At 39.9% G+C, this 7,149-nt stretch overlaps 1 non-coding gene across 1 annotated transcript; it reads left to right on the top strand.

The window, feature by feature from the left end:
* Positions 1-6,838: 6,838 nt before the first annotated feature.
* Positions 6,839-6,947, top strand: LOC148703714 (small nucleolar RNA R71). Its single transcript, XR_015982298.1, has one exon. It is a non-coding gene; the product is annotated as a small nucleolar RNA R71 (small nucleolar RNA).
* The last annotated feature ends 202 nt before the right edge of the window (positions 6,948-7,149 follow it).

The following is a 7,149-nucleotide window of genomic DNA, read 5'->3' on the forward strand; positions in this document are numbered from 1 at the left end:
TTTGGATGCGGGAGATGCGTGACACGGTGGAGACGGGATGCTGGGACGCGTTGCAGATCTGGTTGTGCGAGAGGAGCGGACGGCCGGGAAGAAGCTGGGCGGTGGCAGACGGCCGGGCGGTGATCGCGGCTGGGCGCGGGTTGCTCGGACGCTGGGATTGTGCTCGGACGGTGAAGAGTTGGATGGAGGATCGGACGCCGTGGATGGATCGCGATCTCCTCCGGACGGCGGCTGGGAAGCTTCATGGGCTGCAAGGATGGGAGAGTTGATCGCTTGCCAAAAAGGGTGGATGGCTGTGATCGTTCCCTAGGCCATGGGTTGATGTAGTTCTGGGAAAGTCTTGCCTTAGATGTTTCATTGTTCGTTCCCTTTGAATGGTCACCAAGTGTTGCTCCAGTGTGATTAGGCTTGGCTGCTACTCGTGGTTGTGAGCTTGATGAATGATAGGTTTGACCAAGCCATAGTGAGATTGGGTGCGTATGATTTGGGGCTATGCATCTTTCTGAACCCAATTATACCAAATGTGCATTTTATCTCTGATTTGTGCCAAATAAAAAAATATGAAATTAATGCAGCTCTTTTATCATTATTTGTTGGAAATAATATTAATTTAAGCTGTGTGTAGCTCGCACTTTTGTGCTCTCATCACACCCCCCAACTAGCTTATTGCTAGTCTCTAGCAATTAACGAGCAAATAATAATATGAGAGTACAAAAAGTGTTGGCTAATCATTTGACTTTTTATTAAAGTTAAAGACATAAAACTAAGATATGTACCCACTTTCGTAGGGTATCACGATTGCACTTAGCACGTGCAACAAGCCGTTAAACCCCTAGGTTACCCTAGTGGACGAGTGTTGTCTCGTGAGGGTTTGCAGTGATGTTACCCACAAACATCATTCATAAAATGATATATAATGAAATTTAAGTCAATGCACACGTGATATATATTTTTCTCAAGCATGGCGACTATCAAAGCAAGGGTAATACTGAACAGATGACTTTCTTAGAGCACTAATACCTCCACCACAGCATGGTACCGCTTGAATTTTAGGTGCACTACTCAAGTTCACAAGTGTTTACTACAATTTATTAGACCCTGATCCATCAAATTTTCAGAATATCTCATGTTGTCTAAATTTGTCAAAAATGGTTCGCATATAAAGAAGGAGCTATCAAGCCTAGCTAAATATCCAAAGTACACAGAGTTCCAAATTAATGGAGTCAAACCAGCCATTACCACATGTCACTGGGTTCAGTCCAACCAATCTTATTGACGCTTATTTTTATTTTTAAACAAATATGATGATTACAATAGTCCAACCCCCTTAGGCTCTAGTAAGGTACATGTAGCGAGTTTTCGGCCAATGACTCCTAATCCAGTTGGCTCAAGGCATTAGGTGAAACACCCCTCGGACTTAATTACTCGAACCAGACTACGCCACGAGGTCAGACTTGTCATCTTTTTTTTTTTTAATCAAAAAAGAGAGTAGGTAAACTGAACCATATAACGTGACTGCATCGTGACTATAGGTCAACCAAGGTCGGAACATAAGGCACTTAGGTGATCTAGCCAGGGTATTCAACTTCTATCTTTATGTGAAAACCAAATATGAACCTTATAGTACGGACAAGGATACTCGTACTTCTTTTACAGATATGGCTTAATAAAAATGCATTAAACAAACGTGAACTCCTGAGGCCTTCCTATAATCATTAAGTACATGTGCGGGGATCTAATAATAGATCTCTGATCAGTCATAGTATGCATGTGTTCCTTGCTTTAATAGTTGCACAAACTCAATGTCTGTGCATTTGCAATAAATCAAATGCAAAAACATGTTTTTTATTTTTTTTTTAATCAAAATATTTCCCTCCCCCCAACTTAAACATTGCATTGTCCTCAATGTAATAGATACAAGAAAACTATATACGAGAGACAGTAGAGAAAATATATTGGAGAGAAGAGGAATACCTTGAGCTGCTGATATCTAGAAAATAAGACCTACGAAACTAGAAAAATAATTCTGACTAATATACACATACCTTTGCCTTCATGTTCAATCATAAGAAGGCTCCCCCAAGGAAAAGGAATCCTCTTCATCTGAAAAATTCTCAAGAAAAGGTTTTAACCTGTGTCCATTTACCTTAAAAATTCTACCATCCCATGGATTCTCAATCTCTACCGCCCCATGTGGAAAAACAGTTTTTATGATGTAGGGACCTGTCCATCTTGATCGCAACTTACCAGGAAACAGATGTAAGCGGGAATCATATAAAAGAACTTTTTGTAAAGGTTCAAAAGATTTTTTCAAAATTGATTTATCATGTAAGATCTTCATTCGTTCTTTGCAAATTTTAGCATTGTCATAAGCATCTCTGCGAATCTCATTAAGCTCGTTTAATTGCAATTTTCTAGCTAGACCGGCATCTTGTAAATCAAAATTCAATTTTCTTATTGCCCAATATGATTTATGTTCTATTTCTACAGGTAGATGACACGCTTTTCCGTAGACTAGCCGGTAGGGAGACATGCCAAGAATGGTTTTGTATGCAGTCCGATAGGCCCATAATGCATCTGATAGTTTTAAGGACCAATCTTTTCGTGATGGATTTACCGTTTTTTCTAAAATACGCTTGATTTCCACTAGTTTGCGGGTGATATGGGGTAGCAACTCTGTGGGTGACACCATACTTTTTTAATAATGTCTCAAAAGGCTTATTACAAAAGTGTTTTCCACCGTCACTGATTATAACCTTAGGCATCCCAAATCGTGAAAAAATATTTTCTTTTAAAAACTTCAGGACAGGTTTGTGATCATTGGTCCTACAAGCGACAGTTTCTATCCATTTGGAAACATACTCGACACCGACTAAAATGTACTCATATCCAAAAGATGGTGGGAATGGCCCCATAAAATCGATGCCCCAAACAATCGAAAATTTCGATAATAGTAATGGGTTGAAGAGGCATCATTTGCCTACGAGTTAGACTTCCAATACGTTGACATGGATCACATGTCCTGCAGAACTCGTGGGCATCTTTGAACATAGTAGGCCAATAGAAACCACATTGCAAGACCTTTGCAACAGTTTTCTTAGAGGCAAAGTGTCCACCGCAAGCATCAGTGTGGCAGAAAGAAAGTACGCTTTGTATATCATGATCCGGTATGCATCGTCTAAAGATTTGATCGTTGCAATATTTAAATAAATAGGGTTCATCATAGTAATAATTCTTTACTTCGCGCAAGAAAATTTTTCTATCTGTCGACCCCCAATGTTCTGGCATCCGGTTTGTAACAAGAAAATTTATAATATCTGCATACCATGGCATACTAGAAAGTGCAAACAACTGCTCTTCAGGGAATGAGTCCTTGATGGAAAATTGTGGCACTGAATCATGAAAAACTAATCGTGATAAATGGTCAGCAACCACATTCTCTACTCCTTTTTTATCTTTAATAGTGATGTCAAATTCTTGGAATAAAAGTATCCATCGTATTAAGCGTGGTTTGGCCTCTTTCTTATCCAACAAATATTTTAGCGCTGCATGGTCTGTGAAGATAACAATAGGAGCACCAAGGATATAAGAGCGAAATTTATCTAAGGCAAATACTACTGCAAGCAATTCCTTCTCGGTGGTGGTGTAATTCATTTGAGCATCGTTTAAGGTTTTGCTTGCATAGTAAATGACATATGGCTTATTATCCTTGCGTTGTCCTAAGACAGCTCCTATTGCATAGTCGCTAGCGTCGCACATAATCTCAAAAGGTAATGACCAATCGGATGGTCGAACGATGGGTGCAGTGCTAAGCATAGACTTTAACTTCTCGAATGCCTCCTGACAGGTTTCAGTCCAATTGAACGGTGTATCAAGGGATAGGAGGTTACAGAATGGTCGAGCTATGACACTAAAGTTCTTGATGAACCTCCTATAGAATCCGGCATGACCCAAAAATGATCTAACATCTCTAACCGTCTTGGGTGCAGGTAGCTTAGCAATTAAATCAGTCTTAGCTCTATCTACTTCCATGCCCTTCGATGAAACAATATGTCCTAAGACAATTCCTTTTGGCACCATGAAGTGGCATTTCTCCCAATTCAGTATCAAATTCTTTTCTATACATCGAGCTAAGACTGCTTGTAAATGTGACAAGCAATCATCAAATGAGTCACCAAAAACGGAGAAGTCATCCATGAACACTTCCAAAAATTTTTCGTTCATGTCTTCAAAAATGCTGAGCATGCATCTTTGAAATGTTGCGGGTGCATTACACAACCCAAATGGCATTCGTCGGAAAGCAAATGTGCCAAAAGGACAAGTGAAGGTAGTCTTCTCTTGATCTTCTGGTGAAATTTCAATTTGATAATATCCCGAATAGCCATCAAGAAAACAATAGAAAGCATGCCCTGCAACTCTCTCCAATACTTGGTCTAGGAAGGATAGAGAAAAGTAATCCTTTCGTGTGACCAAATTCAGCTTTCGGTAGTCAACACACATGCGCCAACTCGTCGAGACACGAGTTGGAACTAGTTCACCTTGTTCATTTTCTACTACCGTCAAACCCGATTTCTTAGGAACGACTTGAGTAGGGCTTACCCACTTGCTGTCAGAAATTGGGTAAATAATACCCACGTCAAGCAACTTGAGGACTTCTGCCTTAACCACATCTCTCATTGTAGGATTTAACCTTCGTTGCATTTGCCTTGTGGTTTTGGCATTGTCCTCCAAATATATCCGGTGTGTACAAATTAAGGGGCTAATCCCCTTCAAGTCGGCAATAGACCACCCTAAAGCTCCTTTATGATTCTTTAGAACACCAAGTAATTTTCTTTCTTGAGTATGATCAAGTCCAGACGAGATGATTACAGGAAAAGTATCCTCGGGTCCAAGAAATGCATACTTAAGTTCCTTTGGTAAGGGTTTCAATTCGAGCTTGGGTGCTTGCTCATGGGATGGTATTATTTTCACCTCTCGAGGCGACAATCTCTCAAATTCTCCTTCTTTTGGTCTCCACCCATTGACCATCTTGATATCTAGATTATCCACAATAGGAATGACTGATAAATCATCATCATTGGTTCCATTAGGATACCAATCAATTAAGCTATCATTGAATGGGTCGTTAATTGCTTTAGCTAACAAATATTCTTTTGCGATGGTTTCAACCCAATCAACCTCCTTACTCTCTTCGAAATCATTGGGTTGTTTGCACACATTAAAAATGTTCAGTTCTAAGGTTATATTACCGAAAGAAAGCTTCATGACGCCATTCCTACAATTAATTAATGCATTAGAAGTCGCAAGGAATGGACGTCCTAAAATGACCGGAATCTGAGACTGTGAGTTCGAAGCCGGATGTGTGTCCAATACGATAAAATCGACAGGAAAGTAGAACTTGTCTACTTGGACTAATACATCCTCGACAATCCTCCTTGGAATTTTAACTGACCTGTCAGCTAATTGCAAAGTGACGGAGGTTGGCTTCAACTCACCTAAACCAAGTTGCTCATATACAGAATATGGCAACAAATTCACACTCGCCCCTAAATCTAACAATGCTCGCTCTATCCTAAAGTCGCCTATGATGCATGAGATGGTTGGGCAACCTGGATCTTTATATTTAGGGAGAATGTTGTGCTGCAAAATAGCACTCACATTTTCAATTAAAAATGCCTTCTTCTTAATATTTAATCGGCGCTTAACAGTACACAAGTCCTTCAAAAATTTGGCATATGAGGGTACTTATTTGATTGCATCAAGAAGAGGTATATTAATTTTTACTTGTTTAAAAAGCTCAAGAATTTCAGAGTTAGGTTCGAGCTTTTGCAACGACTTTAACCGTTGTGGAAAAGGTGGAGAAAAAGGACATTCAACTTTCTTAGTAGAAGTTGGGACCTCAACTTCTTCTTTGTCCCTTTCATCGACTTTGGGAGCATCAGAATCAGAAGTGACTTGCGGTCTCAATTGGACAGTTTGATCAATGATTTTCCCATTACGCAAAGTCATGATGCTCTTTGCATGCTCTGTATGTGAACTAGAAGGAGCCGTATTATTACTACCGTGCACTTGTGGGTTAGGTTGGGGTTGAGCTGGAAGCTTATCCTTCTCTTGGGTACTTAGGACGGTAGTCAACATTGACAATTGGTTCCTTATGTCTTCAAAATTTCGAGTATTTTGAGCATTGATATTAGCTTGTCCTTGTAGAAAAGTTTGTATGGATTGCAATGTATCCTCGATATTTGGCTTTTGAGAAGGTGATGGTGCATAAGGAGGATGTGCAGGTGGAGGAGCTGAATGGTGTGACTGTTGAGGATGATTGTTTCTCCACCTAAACTTTGGATGATTCTTCCAACCAGGGTTATAGGTATTCGAGTATGGATCGTTATAAGGCTTTTGGTAAGAGTTCATAGCATTTGCTTGATCGTGCAAGACTTCTTTGAATGCCGGTATGGTGGGACAATCTGTAGTAGTATGACCCGACATATCGCAGATACCACAACACTCGTTTCTAAGCTCTATAGTTTTGACAGGCTCAACCTTCCTAAGCTCAATTTCTTCTACCTTCCTAGTGAGGGCTGCCATTTTAGCGTGAAGATCATCCTCAGTTCTGAGGTTGTAAAGGCCTCCCTGTACAGAGCTAGTAGGCTTAGGCAAAGACTTGTTGTTTCTATCTCCGTTATCCCAAAGTTGGGCAGTCTCAGCGAGGAAATCCAAATACTCCCATGCCTCATCAGGTTGTTTTTCTAAAAATCTACCATTGCACATGGTCTCTACAAACTGTTTCAACTGTGGAGATAAACCTTCATAAAAGAAGCTAATGGTTCTCCAAGTTTCGAATCCGTGATGAGGGCATGAGAGAAGAAGGTCTTTAAATCTTTCCCAACATTCATAAAATGTTTCATTATCTTTTTGTTGGAAGTTGCTGATATGTCTTTTCAAAAAGTTGGTCCTTTGTGTGGGGAAGAACTTCTTTAAAAATTCTCTCTACATATCTTGCCAATTTCTTATTGATCTAGGTCGCAAAGAGTTTAGCCATGTTTTGGCCTTATCCTTTAGAGAGAAAGGAAACAATGTCAACTTGAGGACATTCTCGGTGACATTTGGCACTCTAAATGTAATGCTCAATTCTTCAAAATCCTTTAAATG

This window comes from Phoenix dactylifera, chromosome 17, assembly GCF_051530095.1.
Source record: "Phoenix dactylifera cultivar Ajwa chromosome 17, Ajwa_hap1_PhDact_Kaust_v1.1, whole genome shotgun sequence".
Classification (NCBI taxonomy): domain Eukaryota; kingdom Viridiplantae; phylum Streptophyta; class Magnoliopsida; order Arecales; family Arecaceae; genus Phoenix; species Phoenix dactylifera.